Source organism: Tenrec ecaudatus, chromosome 6 (assembly GCF_050624435.1).
Source record: "Tenrec ecaudatus isolate mTenEca1 chromosome 6, mTenEca1.hap1, whole genome shotgun sequence".
NCBI classification, from domain to species: Eukaryota; Metazoa; Chordata; class Mammalia; order Afrosoricida; family Tenrecidae; genus Tenrec; species Tenrec ecaudatus.
Window position 1 is genome coordinate 67581072 of NC_134535.1, and position 16771 is coordinate 67597842.

Sequence of the window (16771 nt, forward strand, 5' to 3'; positions counted from 1 at the left end):
GGGAGAACATGCTCAGCATATCTTAAACTTAAAGAACAAAAGGAAAAATACAAAATTGAATCATTGAAAAGCCCTGTGGTCAAATCACTGAATGATACCGAAAGCACCAAAAGAACATGGAAAGAACACAGAGAGTCACTGTACCAGAGCAGACTTAGTCAACCATCGACCATTTCAAGAGACAGCATGTAATTAAGGGTTATCAATAAAGGAAGATGTCCAAGCTGCACTGAGGGTATTAGCCAAAAACAAGGGTCCAGGAACTGACAGCACACTGATTGAAATGTTTCAACAAGCCAACGAAGCACTGGAAGCATTCACTCATGTGTGCCAGGAATTTGGAAAAAGCTACTTGCCAACTGACTGGAAGAGGTCCACATTTGTACTCATTTCAAAGAAAGGTGACCAACCAGAATGCTCATAGTATAGAACAAGATTATTAATAACATGTGCAAGTACATTTTTCCCCCCTGAAAATCACCCAACAACAGTTGTAGCAGTACATTGACAGGGAGCTGCCAGAGGTTCACTTCAGATGCAGAAGAAGGTCAAGTATATCATTGGTGATGTCAGATGGATCTTGGCTAAAAACAGAATAGCAGAGAGAGGTTTACTTGTGTCTTATTGACTATGCCAAGGCATTCAGCGGTATGGATCATTACAGAGAACGGATAGCCTTGAGAAGGGCATTTCAGAACACTTCATGGCCCCAAACCAGACAGTATTTTGCTGTGTTGTAAATGGGATGTCTATGATTCAGAACTTACTTCATAGTATTTAACAAGAAGGAATATGAAAAAGAAGCAACCAACATGATAGAAGAAGCACAGGGAGCATAGAGGATTTTATTTATTTCGTTAACAGTTTTATCAGCACTTAATCTACACATCATATGATTCAATAGTTCAATCACTACCACAATTAATTTTAGAACATTTTCTGCAACCATGTACTCATTATTTTGTGCAATTATTTTCTTGATTGTGACAAGAATATACACACAAGGCATTCTCTAATTCAACCACTTCTGCACGTATAATTCAGTACCATTGATTATACTCTTTGCTTATTGATACCCTTTTCCATAATTCAATCACTTTTAAAAGAAGTTGTATATATATCATCACAAACAGTTCTTTTTTTTCCACAATCAGTTCTAATGCTTCCTCCTCTGCTCGCATTCATTGTTTCCTCCCCAGCTCCCCCACCATTCCCATCCCTTGTCCCCAATAAACCATTTCATAAGTTAGTGTCTCTATGCAGCCACTCCACTCCTTCTGTGCTTTATAAACTGGGAAACCCAACAGAAACAATAAAAAGAAAGCAAAATGAAACAGAAATAAGAAAATAAAAATAATATAAAGAATAAAAGCCAGAGAAGAAATTTCTGTTGTGGAACAAATGAGAAATATTTGACCCTAGAGCAATTTCAGGTTGGGACAAGAGAGAGGCCAACTGAACAAGTATATTATGCCATGGGTTGGTCCACCATAATCAAGTTTACAGTAATCTCTGTCTGATAGTAAAGCTGTTCGTGTTCCTCACATGGGGTGGTAGTCAATCTGCCAGAGGCTTAGTCTGGAGAGCATGGAGGATTTTAAGGAGGAGGTGGTTTATTTTGTTATATTCTAATATATATTTTGAATGATCTAGGGAAAAGTTAAGGAATCTTGGATTTGGAAGTACAGTAGATAATGACTTTGACAAAATCTTCTCAGTGAAGTAGTAAAAAGTAGAACTTAATTAGTGTTCACAAGGATGTGAATTGAAAGAAATAAATGGTGGTAGCAAGTAAAGATGACTCTTTCAGAAAGCACATTGAGTACAGAGAAAAAGCAGCTTCTAACTGAGAGGGCTAGAGGGGAATTAATTTTTTTAATTGAAGAATCAACATTATAAAAGGAATATGCAGAGGAAAGTTTATTAATAATGATAATGACATCTACAAAGGGGACAGAAATGTTTAAGCGAAAAAGGAGGCTGCAAATTATGTCAGATTGAGAGATATGAAAAGATTTGGTTTTTCAGGAATTACCAAGGCAAGGTAGACTCAGGGGCATGGACAGGAAATGGGAATTTCCACAAATGATGAGGTGTTATGCCACCCACCTTTCATGAAGCCAGTGGCTGACTTACGTGTCTTTAAACATGTTTGATTTTCCCCTGTTCTTTATTGTCATAAATTATCTCCTTTCCTACAGCTAACAGAGGACGTGATGACAATGACCCAACCCAAACCAGGCTTTGGTACAGTAACACCTACATTTGGTTTTCTTCTGTGGGTCCTAGCAGATGCCTATGTGAACCTGTACTAGGAAGTATAAGAGAGGTAGAAACAAAATAAGTAGACACAATAAATTTGCAGACCAAATTATGAGTAATTCAGGTCTTTGAAATCAACCAGTGAAACCCACAAATGAAGACATCTACTAAATCTGACTTGATACTTAGTCACAAATAGTTCTCAAAATAGCCCAAAGTATGACATTGAAGTGACCACATTCTCTGACTACTGGGAAAAGGAAATTGGAAATCATTTATTACATGAGCATTAAAAAGCCCACTCTTTGTCAGGGTTGGATGGGGTCTGGTCAGTGGGTAGAGTAAGTAATTCAAAGAAGAGGAAATCATAAACAATACTATAAAGTTCTAACATAATATAACAAAAGCACCAAAAGACAAAAATCTATAGGATGCAACTAAAATTACACTTAAAGAAGAGTGACAACTTTAATTCATTTATTAGACTACAAACACAGTAGAATGTGATCAAAGCTTGGTATATGAAATTCATTTTGTATCTTATATCAAATCTAGATGTTCCAGAATCACCGATGTATAATTAAAGCATGTTGTTTATGACTGAAGCAGGAAGACATTTAAAACACTAAAAGTGCTGTCAAACTTTTAGAGTACTGAATTAATGGTGAGCTATGAGAAAGAAAAGCAACACCGAGTTCATTTCAAGTTCAGTCACATCCACCATGATTAACAGTGAGTACTATTTATTAAATCTTAGTATATTTGTCCCTGCTCCCTTTAGTTTTGTTTCTTCTTGCATGGTCTTTGCTATATCTATCTCTAAAGTAGTTCTTATAACACCTACTGCAGTTGTGTGCATTATCTTGCTTCAACTTTTTCATTTCCCTTTTAAAAATATCTACTTAAGTCCTGGAATGTAGTATGTGAGTAATTGAATGAATGAATGAAAAAATAAATTAATTAATGAATGACTAAACACTCATATTATTGAGACAATCTTATCTCAGCCACCTTCCCAATTGGAATTGATTGAATTTTCTGGCATACAGGTGCACTGACTTGTAAAAAAAACCATTCTGCAGATAATTCATAATAACTCAGACATTTTCATAACTACTTATCCATGAAGGTAAACTGAAGATATTTTCTACCACATCAAAACTTAGTTCCTTTTATTCCCGAGTTTATTATGTGCCTACAATTGCTTTTGTCAAATTTGGGGTACAGTATCTTTCATGATATTTTACATCAGTCATATTTTCTTCACATCTCACAATTTTTAAAATATGTTTCAAAAAACTTGGTATCAGTATAATTATTGAGATTTGCCTTCTGGATGAGTAAAACTAAGCACTATTGAAAAAAAATAATGAGAATATCAAAGTTTTAATCTTGGCAATACTAGAGAATACCACAGGAAAAAAATCTTCATCATCAACTATGCAGCATGATCAAATTCCATCATAATTGAGATTTTATACATCAACATAAGTAAGCAATATATGCATTCTGATTTTGGATCGCAAATCTTCTGCGTGCTTCAGCTTTCTTAGCGACACAGAGAAGGGCTTTCTAACAATGTACCTTTTTAATCATTCACTTAAAAAATTTTTTTTAAATAACGGTATCTTATTAAAAGAAACTCAAAGTTCTGGTTTCTTTTTCTCTTTTCTGAAGAGTGTAATTCATGCTAAGATTTATCACAAATTTCAAATGAAAAGCCTGGAAGTAAAGAACACTAAACAAACAAGTAAAAGCAGGCCAAAGGAAATAACAAGGGACTGAAATGAATAAAGCCAAACCATAATAATCGTAGCTTAATTTAAATAGGAGCCCTGATGGTGCTGTGGGTTAGTCCTTGGACTACCAACGTCAAGATCAGTGGCTCAATCCCAACAGCACTCCACGAGAGAGTCTTATTTTCTTATAATCATTGACTCAATCCTTACCACTTCGTGGAGTAAGTACTTGCTCTTGTTTGCTCTCTTATCAGGACGATTCTAAATAAAGCACAGGCTGGTGAGATGTAGTTGATTTCTGAATACAGTGCTTCTAAACTCTAGCCTCCATACCTATGGTTGGAACCCCATTTTACGGGGAGTTAACTGCTGTGCTAATGAGAAAGAATTCATGTGGAACATATTTTGAGTCACCATCTTTGTTTCTAAGATGGTGTGGTCTACAGAAGACAGAAACCACACTTCTATCAAGGTAAATTTTGTGACCAAGCACGACGAACAAAAATCAGATCACAGTTGCCATCCATAGCGTTCTGACTCAGGTCTCGAGCAGCCACCTTTCCACGAGTTTTATCATGCTGTTTTAGGCTGGCTAAGCGAGTGAGACCTGCTACATCTATAATTGAGTATAAACCAACCTGAGTATCAGCCGAGGCACCGAATTTTACCAAAACAGCTGCATTAAAAATGTGCTGAAAAACAGCTTCTACACGAGTGTATGGTAACCACTTTTACTTAATTTTACTTTGGGATATTTAACTCTCTTTCTCTGGATCTTTCTTGAATCTGTCTTACCTCTACTTGACATCTGGGTCTAGGAACTTGTGTTTTGATCTATCACCTGACCCGATTAACCAACTTTTGAAGCCTCTAGATGGAGGGCTGAACTTCAGATTTGGGTTTTCTCAGTCGCCACCAATACAGGAGACAATCTTTGGACAGATTAGTAGAACTGATGAGAGAGATCAGCATGTCTGTTGAATTATATTATAAGGATGCTGAGTAGCTATTCCTCGTTTTTCTGAACTCATCAAGACATTTAGCACAACTAATTACTCTCTCCTTTGATAGACATATTTCCCTAGACCACTAGAAAAACACAATATCTAAACTGCATCCTACTTTACTGACTATTGTTTCTCAGATTCCTTGGCCTTCTCTCCCTAATCACATAATGGTGGTGTTCTGCAAAATCTAGTCCTAGTCTATCGATATTTACTCTCTTGGTGATCTCATTTAGCATCTTGTATTAGGTAATATTCCTAGGTTATTTTTTAAAACTTATCTTTCTAGTTCAGAACTGTAGGCTTGAATAGCGAATTGCTTCTTTTATATCTCCATTTGAATGCCTATCAGGCATATAAAATAGCTCAACATGCTTACCACTGAGCTACTGGTTTTCGGTACTAGACCTCCTACTATGCTTTTCTACTCTCAACTGATGACGATTTCAAACACATTTGGAGTTATCTTTGATACTTTGAAGTTCTTTGATAAATTCTATTGAATCTGTTAAGAAATGTCGCTGAGTCTACTTTCAAATGCAGTGTGCCCTGAATATGACTACTTTTTACCACCTCCACCTTGGTTCATTTCTGACTTTCATTGGCCTTAGCTATTCTACAATTTTTAAACACTTTAACTGGCAATTAATCCATATATCATAAAATTCAATAGTTCAATATCTCAAAAAAAGTTGTACAATCATGATCACAATCCACTTTAGAACATTTTCTTCTTCCTTGTTCTCATTGTTATTTGTGTAAATATTTTTTTAAATTGTGGCAAAAGCATACACAAATTATCCAATTGAGCCACCTCTACATGCATAATTCAGTGACATTGATTATACTCTTCAAGTTGTACAACCATTAATGATATCCTTTTCCAAATTATCCCACCATCTTTGCCTCCTAAGCAAAAACTCTTCTTACTTCACCTATGGTAACCATTGCTCAGGTTTGGCTTCCTTATGTTTTAGTAGTTTTCTTGATATAATGTTCACATATCATACACTTCCATAGTTAAATCACTTTAAAAAAGAGTTGTATGTACATCATCACAATCAGTTCTAGTGCTCCCTCCTTCTTCTCACCTTCATTGTTTGCTCCCCAATTCCCCTCATCATCCTCACACCAATGGTGTCTCTGAGATACCATTGCATCAGTTATTGTTTGGAGGGAGGACCCAGTTCCATCAGTCAGGCTTCCATATTGATTCCTTGTGGTGTGGACCTTATGGGATGACATATACCCTGTATGGTTACTGTCTAATTTCTTCATAGTGTTTAGTCCATGGCATGGTTCATTGAGGGTTGGGTAGAAACATATTCAAAGTGTCTGCCTAGGAACAGAGAACTAGGTTTATTTTCCCCTTAGGTTCCCACCAATTATTGTTTAGTATCCCTTCCCAATGTGAGGGTGCTCCTTCCCATTTACCTACCATACCAATCAATACAAATATCAGACCTTTTGAAAATGGTGCTGAAGTAAGAATGGCCATGCGGGGAGCTCCATGACAACTGTTTTGTTTGGTGATTGACCAGCTGAATGTGAGGGCCAGAATGTACAATTTATCCTTGTCATACACCAAGGCTCTGCTCTGGCCTGTGGGCTGACTTTCCCATGGTGTTGAGTCTCTCTGCTGGTCACATTCATACCAGTGTGGCCACATCCTTTGGCTGGGTTCCCAGGTCATCCCAGTCTGCACCACTCACCCCATCCTTAGCTGTTACCTACTGCCTACCTGTGGCTTTTATCTGCTGCCACTGACTCACAGATTTTGCCCATAGTTGCCAGCCTGAGGCTTTTGTCCACTGCCAGCTCATGGCTTCAGGCCTTAGCTGACAACCTGGCTGCTGCCCTCCTTCGGCTTTGGGACACAGCTGCTATCCAGTAGCCTCTGCCTTCCATGCACCTGGAGCCTCTGCCTGCTGCACCTAGGGTCTCTGCCTGGCACATGCTTGCAGCCTCTGCCTACCACCTGTCCATGGGATTTGCCAGCAGCTCCTTGCCTGTGGCTTTCACCACCACCTGCCCACAGCTTCGGGCCAAAACCGCCTTCCTGCGATTTTCATGTGCTGCCCTGTGGCTGCTACCCACCCATGCCAGTAGCCACTTCCCACTGAGTGCCCAAGTCCTCAGCCCATCACGTGCCTGCTGCTCTTGCTCAATACCTTCCATGGCCTCTACCTTCCAGGCACCTGGGGCCTTCTGCCTGCTGTCCACTCACCACATTTCCCACTTCCCACCTATGTCGATGGGCCTGCTGCCTGTGGCCACCTGCCACTGCCAATAGCCACCCACTGCTTTAAACCACTGCCCACTACTGCTGTTGTCTGCGACTTCCTGTGAGATCGGCTGGCCCAGTGTGACCCACGTTGCCACAACCATCCTGCCCATGCCACAGAGAAGGCCACCTGAGCTGCCCTACAAATAGGTAATTCTGGTTATGTAGGGAGAGAGTAAGCCCAAGTGAGATAGAGAGGAGGCCCAATCCTACAGCACAGTTGGCTCCAAGTAGCCCTTAAATCGTTCTTACTAGCTTCCAAGTCAGAAAAGCCAGGGCTTTTGGAATTCTGGGAAAATGGCTCTGAGCATCACCAAATTATACGAAGACAACCTGCATCAGCCTCAACAAGAAAGCAAGAGAAACAAAATACAATGTCTGAGGAAACCTGAACCTGATGATGTACATAGAATAAGCAAATGATTAACTGCCACAGAAAGAAATTTTTAGAATGCTGCTTAGAGTCATGCAGGATATGAGTAAATCAATACAGAAAAGGGATGAAGCAATACAGATAGAGTCCACATACAGAAAGGAAATACAAGAGTCAAGGGAAGAGGCAAAAGAATAAAAAAGTATAAGGTAAGAGACCGCACCAACAGGCTAGAAAAAGTGGAGAATCGTATCAATGATCTCGAAGAAGCCCAGCAGATTTCAACAAACAGGAAAGGCAATCAAATAAGACTATCAAAGAAGCTGAAGAAAACCTGGGAACAATGAGCGATGCTATGAATAGGAACAATATCCAAATAATTGGGATACCAGAACAAGACACGATGAAGAAATTAACAGCCAAAATAGTGAGGGAATTCCTGGGAGAAAATTTCCCCAATTTAATGAATGGGAATCAGACAATCATGCAGGAACCAGAGAGGACACCAATTAGACTGAACCCTATGAATAATGCCCCCAGACATATAGTAATCAAATTATCCAAATTTGAGGAAAAAGGTGAAAAGCATCAGAGCAGCTAGAGAAAAAAAAAGCATTCACCGGTATGTGTACACAGATAAGACGGTGCTCAGCCCTATCATCAAATACCATGAAGAAGAGGAGAGAGTGGAATAACATCTTCTGAAAGTTGAAGGAGAATAGCGGTAACCCAAGAATCCTCTATCCTGACAAATTATCTATCAAAATAGATAGAGAGATAAGAACTTTTTTGGACAAGTAAAAACTTTGAGAATATGTTAAAAAAGAAAGACAGTTCTTTCTTCTTTCTAAAATCTACAGAGTACTGCAACTTTACAATAATAAAAAGTGAAAAACAAACAAACAAACAAAAAACAACCACTGAGGAGGTGGGCAAAAGGCTTGAATAGAAGATTCACAATGTCGGAAACCCGAATGTCCAATAAACATATGAGAAATGTTCCCGATCATTAGCCATCTGGGAAATGCAAGTCAAAACAACCACATGAAACCACCTAACACCAACAAGAAGAATAGTCCAATTCAAGAAAACAGAAAGCAACAATTGTTGAGGGGTATGGTAAGATAGAAACTCTCATTCACTACTGGTAGTCTTGCAAATACATACAGCCACTGTGGAAAGCCATTTGGTGACACATAAAAATAGAAAGTGAACTACGGGCATATACCCAGAAGATATAAGAAACAGACAATGACTAGACAATGTTCATCACTGTGCAGCTCACAATTTCAAAGAATTAGAAACACCCTAAATTGCCATCAATATACGAATGGATTGAAAACTCTGGTACATACACACAATGGAGTACTACACATCTCTAAAAAATAGTGATGAAACATGAAGTATCTTGTCTTGTGAAAGTAGTTGGAAGATATGCTGCGTGAAGTTAGCCAAGCACAAAAGGACAAGTACAACATGAGTTCACTGATGTAAGTTCAAACAGCAGAATGGGCACAGTGGAAAATGCACATATTACAAAATCCTGGGGCTGAGGACCAGATACTCTGGCATGAGCCAGACCAAATCCAATGAGGCATTTGTCATCAAAAAAGTAAAACATTTAAAAAAGGATGCAGATAGCACCTGTGCTGACAGACATCGCTCCCCTCCCGCCCCCACTTATATACCTTTAAGGCTCACAGAGGGGTGGGGAAAGAAGTAAGAAGGCAATGGGGACCAGGGCACTAATCCACCCATGGGGAAGTTATTGTTTATGTCTCCATGGAAAAGGAAGAGAGAGAGGGTAGACCTCATTCCACTGCACAAATACTTGAGTGTGATGTTTCTGTTTGGAGCAGCTTGTTTACAGAGAGGTCTGCAGGACCAGCCTCAGCATGAAATATGATGTCCCCTTCCTAGAGAACAGTGCTACAGAGACAGCACTGAAGATAGGGTGGCTGGCATGACCCATCCACGGGGGAAAACAAAGAGGGGAGTGCAAAGGACCAACAATGGCAGCAAAGCCACGAAGCCCCTGAGGAATCCTGAGTATAGACTTAGGGGCCAGTGTTTTGCTTACTCATATGAAATCGGTAGTTTTTCATTTCTTTAAAGAATGTGTTCGGGATTTGGATTGGGATTGCATCTGTAGATTATTTTAGGTCGCATTGACATATTCATAATATCAAGTCTGTCTATACATGAGCAAGGGATATTCTTCCACTTAAGTAGCTCTTTTTTGTTTTCTTGTAGTAATGTTCTGTAGTTTTCTCTGTATAGGTCTTTCACTCCTTTAATTAGGTTTATTCCTAAATATTTCATTTTTGTGTGTGGTTATTGCAAATGGTATTGTTAATGTCTTTTTGTAACTCTTTTTGTTGGTATAAAGGAATCCAAAGGATTTCTGGTTGTTAATTTTGTATCTTTCTACCTTACCAAATCCCTCGATTGTTTCTAGGAGGCTTTTTGTGGAGGTTTTTGGCTTTTCATATATACAATCATATCATCTACAAATAGCGAGTTTCATTCCTTTGCCTATTTGTATCCTTCTGATTTCTTTTTGTTTTCTGATGGATATAGTTAAGACTTCCATCACGATATCAATTACGTGTGGTGAAAGGGGACATCCTTGTCTGGTCCCTGCATTCTGTGGAAATGTTTCTAGTTTTCCTCTATTGAATCTGATGTTGACTGTGGGTTTTTCATATATGATTTTTATTATGTTGAAGAATTTTTGTTCTATTCCTCTATTGTTGAGTGTTTTTTATTAAAAAAATGGGTGTTGGATATTATCAAATGCCTTTTCTGCATCAAATGATATGATCATGTGGTTATTGTTCTTGGTCTTGTTTATGTTGTGGATTACAGTCACTGTTTTTCAAATATTGAACCATACCTGCATCCCTGTAATGAATCCCACTTGGTCACAGTGAGTTAGTTTTTAAATGATGTTGGATTCTATTGACCAGAATTTTGTTGAGGACTTTAGTATTAATGCTCATGAGGGATATTGTTCTTCTTTTTTTAATCTTTGTGGAGTCATTGCCTTGTTTGGGTATCTGTTTTATGCTGGTTTCAGAGAATGCATTTGAGAGTTTGTTGTCTTTTTCTATGTTCTGGAATACTTTGTGTAATACTGGTGTCAGATTTTCCCTGAATATTTGGTAGAATTCCCCTGTGGAATCATCTGGTCCTGGACTTTTCTTGGTTGGTAGTTTCTTAATGACTTATTTTATTTCTTCTTTTGTTATGCATTTTGGTGTGTTTTTCTCTTTGTATTAATTTGTGTGGTGATGTATTTTTAGGTATCTGTCTATTTCTTCTAAATTGCTGAATGTTTTTGAATATAGTTTTTTATAGCTGTGTGTTATTAATTTTAAATTTCATTTGGATTTGTTGTAATGTCACCCTTTTCATCTCTTATTCTGAGCGATTACATCTTTTCTTTTAAGTTTGCCAGTGCTCTATGTTGTTAATCCTTTCAGAGCTAACTTCTTGTCTTGTTACTTTTTTTCCAATTTTTTCCCAGATAGTATACTTCTGCTTTGACCTTTATGATTTCTTTCCTTCATTTATTGGAGGGTTTCTGTTGTCCTTGTTCTAGTTCTGGAAGGTGTTGTTAGGGTGATTTTGAATTTCTCCTCTTTTTCATGTGTGTATTGGTTGCTTTAAGTTGGTCTCTGATTATTGTTTTTGCTGTGTCCAAGGTTTTGAAACGTGTTATCATTCTCAATTGTCTTAAGGAATTAAAAAATTTTCTCCTTTATTTGCTTTATTATCCAATCATTTTTGAGAATTATGTTGTTCAATGTTAATGTGTTTGTCTTTAAGTTTGTGTTCATTTTATGTTGTTTTCTAATTTTATAGCATATGGACTAAGAAGATAGGTTATAAGATCTCATTTAAAAAATTTGTTGAGGCATGCTTTGTAGCTTAGTATGTGGTCTGTTCTTGAGACTGTTCCATGGGTGTTGGAAAAGAACATATACTATGATTTTGTTGAACAGAGAGTTTTATATATGTGTATGAAGTCGATTTTGCTGATTGTGTTGTTGAGCTTTGTTCTTGATTGTCTTTCTTTTAGAGGCAATCAAAGTCTCTTGTTGCTATTGTCAAAGTGTCTACATCCCTTTTCAATTCTGTGGGGATTTGATTGATGTATTTCATGGATCTCATATGTTTATAATGTCATATGTTTATTATTACGTCTTCTTGGGCTGTTGTGCCCTTGATCATTACATAGTGTCTGTTCTTGTCTCATTAGTTTGAATTGAGGCTGGCCCCTCAGACTCTCTATTGGTTCTTTGCTTCATGCAGGTATGTTGCATTCACATCTTGGAGCACTGGGTTGAAGTCTGGTCCCTCTTTCCCTGTGGAGATATAAACAATACCCTCCCTTTGGGTGGGTTAGTGCCCTGTTCCCCTGCTTAGGTACAAGATTCTATGTTGACTGTTTCCTACCACCCCCACTCCACCTGCTCCCCCCACTTCCCCACGGACTCTATATGTCACTCAATTTTCTTCTTGCCTGCATGGTTTCTGCTGAGAAATCTGAGGTTATTCTAATTGCTGACCTTTGGTATGTAATTGTTCTTTTTTCTCTGGCAGCTCTTAGAATTTTCCCCTTGTGGTTGTTATTAGATAACTTGATCAAAATGTGTAGGGGAGTGTTCCTTCTGTGATCTCTCCTGATTTGGGTTCTTTCAGCTTCCTGAATGTTTATCTTTTCATCCTTTAGGCATTGAACATGTTTTTTTTTTTTTGCAGGAGTTCTTGGACTCTTCTCTTTGTGGATTTTTTATTTTGTTTTGTTTAGTCCTCTTCTGGTCCCGCTAGGAAGCAGGTTTTTGTTTTTTTAATGTGGCCCACAGTGTACTCAAGTTTTTCTCAGTCTCTTGCATTTTTAATTTGTTCTTCTTTTTTACTGGAGTCTATGGATTTGTCTTCAAGCTCATGAATTCTGGTTTCCTTCACTTATATTCTGTTTCTCTGTTCTTTTATAGTATTGTGTAATTCTGCTATTGTAGTTTTTGACTTTGGTGTTTTTGTTTGTGGTTCTTCTTTTTTTTTTTTAACAATTTATTGGGGCTCATACAATTCTTATCACAGTTCATACATATACATACATCAATTGTATAAAGCACATCTGTACAGTCTTTGCCCTAATCATTTTTTTCTCTTTTCTTCTTTTACATTTTATTAGGGACTCAAACAACTCTTACCACAATCCATACATATACATATATCAATTGTATAAAGCACATCCATACCTTCCCTGCCCCAATCATTCTCAAGGCATTTGCTCTCCACTTAAGCCTCTTGCATCAGGTCCTCTTTTTTTTTCCCCCTCCCTCCCCTACTCCCCCCTCCCTCATGTGCCCTTGGTAATTTATACATCGTTATTTTGTCATATCTTGCCCTATCCGGAGTCTCCCTTCCCCCCTTCTCTGCTGGTTTGTGGTTCTTCTTGTAAGGCATGTAGTGAGGTTTCTAGCTTTTATATTTTTCACTTTACTCTCAGACTCTTTCTTCATCATTTTTATCAGTTCAATCATCATTCTTTTAAGTTCTTTTTTATTGATTCCACAGTCTGTTCAATTTCAGACAATTAATTTAAGTCTGGTTGGTGTTAGTTTTTTGAATCTCTCTCTCTTTTGTGTGTGTGTGAGAGAGAGATGCACACACACACAGAGACAGATACTGACAGAGACAGGCAAAGAGAGTTGATATCTTCTGTTTGTTTGTTTTTTCTTGACATTTTGTTGAAGTCATTAGGGGTGGTTGGGAGGCAGGATTATATGTAAGTAATTTATTCTGTTGAGGGGTGCAGTAGAAGGGTGGTAAACACATTATATTACTATCTGAGTGAGAGTGCTAGATTAAGTGTTATAGGGGAGAGCAAAAATGAAAGAGGAAATGTCAGAAGAGGGAGAAAGATTGAGACTGAAACCAAGAACGGAAAATGGAAGCAAAACAGGGATGTATCAGGTAGGGTTACATGGCAGGTTAAAAGAAAGAAAATTAGATCCCCCCCAAATGCGTTGCTTTGTACTTATGGAGCAATAGGGAATAATATTTGAGAGAAAAACAGCAAAAAGTTGTGAGAATAGAGTCTGCTTTGGGCTTTCTGAAAATGAGTGAGAAGAAAATATAGGTAAAAGGGGCTATGAAATAGAAGTTTAAACTTTAAAATTAAAGAAGGAAAGAGCAAGAGACAAAAGTAATTAAAAATAAGAATAGAAATATATAATACTAGAGTTAGAAGCAGAAGAGCTATTGAAGTATGCTTCCTTGGACTCTAAGCTTTGCCCGGGGGCTTTGTCTCTTATGAGGGTGTTAAGTTGTGGTTTGATGATGTGTTGAAGGATTAGAAAACAAAATAAATTGAATGCAAAAATGCAAAACAATAATATTTTCCCCTGTCCTTACAACTACCAACAGATGAGGAAGTCTTGGTTAAAGGTGAATTATAATGCACACTGTAGTTTCATAGAGGGAGAGCATATAGTAATGTTAGAACACAGAGAAACAAAAGAGAAGCGGGCTCTAGACCTTGTCCTGGGGGAATCAGGACTTTGCTGGGTAGTTATTTCAAACCATTTGGGACGGTGTCTGGTAGTATGCTAGTTTACTAACTTGTTGTCTTTTAGGATGTCAAGGTAAGGTTGAAATTAAGGCTAGGGGAATTATTTAGCTGTCTGGTATGACTTAGAGCCCTGTAATCTTATGATTTAGATGAATTATAATAAAGGAATATACCTCAGGGCAGAGGGGAGAAGGTTTGTTCTTTTTGGATGATGGAGGTGACCAGGTGGAGGTGGGGTAGTGGGGTCTATACATGCCACGCACCTAGGTGGTCTAGGAGGGAGAATGAAATAATAGTCTCCTTAGAGGGCAGAGTGCTTATATGAACTTCCACATATAGATAATCAAGCAGCTCACCATCTCATATGCGTTAGAAAGAACCAAGTCAATGATGAAAGAGTTTCAGACATATTGCATTACAAGGATTCATTTCATGTAGCCACATGCTAAAACATCACCAACACACAAGTTTTGCATGAAAAGAGGGGTGAAAGAGTATAAAATTATTTCAAATACACTTTTCTTTTTAATCTCTGGGGCAATACATGATGAAGAATGCATGAAAGCATCCAAGAAATATGTGTAGACTTCTCCCAATGACTTAAATAAAAAACCTTTTCAGAGAAATGTGATGATTTCATTCTCTCGTGAGAACTAAGATTACAGATTCAGGAAAGACAAAATTTTTCTCATGCAACTATGTATGTCAATAATAGGCGATAAAATACACTGCATATTTCCCAATGTTGAAGTTGCTTCACTCATATTCCTTACTTTAATGATCACAAAGCACACAGCAGAATATTCATTTATATCCCCAAAGAGCTTCAAAAACCCTTTGTGTACAATAATGATTCAAGAAAGACTCAATCCATTATTTTTATTATGTATGAAAGTAGAAATTGTTTGACAACTTAATTGTGATGAAATCATTGAAGAATTTACAAGAACAAATCAGAAAGAAATGTTTTTTAATAAAAATACATTAGGGATGAAGAATCTATCTAAAAATAAAATATAGTAATTTGTTGTGAAAGTCACTATAAATATCCACAAAAGAATAAAAATTAGAAAGAATTCTTGAATTCTTGCTTTTTAATCCTCTCTTTAGATTTACAATAAGAAGCCACGGGGGTGCTGTCAGGTAAACATTGGACTGCTGACCACAAGATTGTCGGTTCAAACCCAATAGCCACTCCACAGGGGAAAGCTGAGGTCATCTGCTCACATAGAGTCAAAGCCTCGGTCGCAGGGACGAGAAGGACCGGGGAGAAGGACAGTCAGGGTGCAGGGTAGCACTGATGAAACATACAACTTTCCTCTAGTTCCTTAATGCTTCTCCCCCCACTCCCACTATCATGATCCCAATTCTACCTTGAAAAGCTGGCTAGAACAGAGATGTACACTGATACAGATAGGAATTGGGAATCTAGGGAAAATGATCCCTTCAGGACCAGTGGTGAGAGTGGCGATACCTGGAAGGTGGAGGGAAGGTGGGGTTGAAAGGGGGAACCGATTACAAGGATCTACGTATAACCTCCTCTCTGGGGGATGGACAACAGAAAAGTGGGTGAAGGGAGATGTCAGACAGTGTAAGATATGACAAAATAATAATAATTTATAACTTATTCAGGGTTCATGAAGAAGGGGGCAGGGAGGGAGGGGGAAAATGAGGAGGTGATACCAAGGACTCAAGTAGAAACAAATGTTTGAGAATGATGGTGGCAACAAATGTACAAAGGTCCTTCACACGATGGATGGATGTATGGATTGTGATAAGAGTTGTATGAGCCCCCAATAAAATGATTAAAATAAAAAGAAAAAAAGTTAAAGCCTCAAGACTTTCTGCAGGTCATTATGAGGTGCAATCTACTCTACCCAGACCCATGGCAGTGAGTTTTGCTGTTTCGTGATTTTTAGAATTGGAGGAGCTCTGCCGGTGCAATTCTTAAGCTCTCCGCTAGTACCCTGTAAGTCTGTGGCTTGAAACCACTGGGGAAAGACGTGGCTGTTGATCCCACCCATCGGGTCATTCTGTTCTGTCCTGCAGGGCTGCTCTGAGTCTGAATCAACTCATCAACAGAGTTTGGTCTGCTTCAGTCTTATATTTAGTTACACAGTTCTTTGAAAACAGTAATACTCATGACAGTCTTTAGGCTTTTTGGCTGTTACTTTTTCTGTGCATTGTTTCTTTGTGTCTTTTGCCCATTTTTCTATTCCTGATACTTTAAAAAATTTATGGAGGTACTTTATATTTTCTGGCTAATAAATATGTTCTTCTTAATAGGCTGCGGCTAGGTTGAATTGTGTTTTCCCCAAAGATGTGTTGAAGCACCTGTAAATGCGATCTTGTTAGGAGAGAGGGTGGTGAAGGCATTCTCAGTCAAACTAATATAAGGTCGTACTGGAGTAGGGTAATACAACCTGAACGGTGTCCTTTATCAAATAGAAGAGGCCCAAAGAGAGACAGACGGAGGAAGGACTGCCATGTAAGAAATACCTACAGCATATACGCTGGAGAACA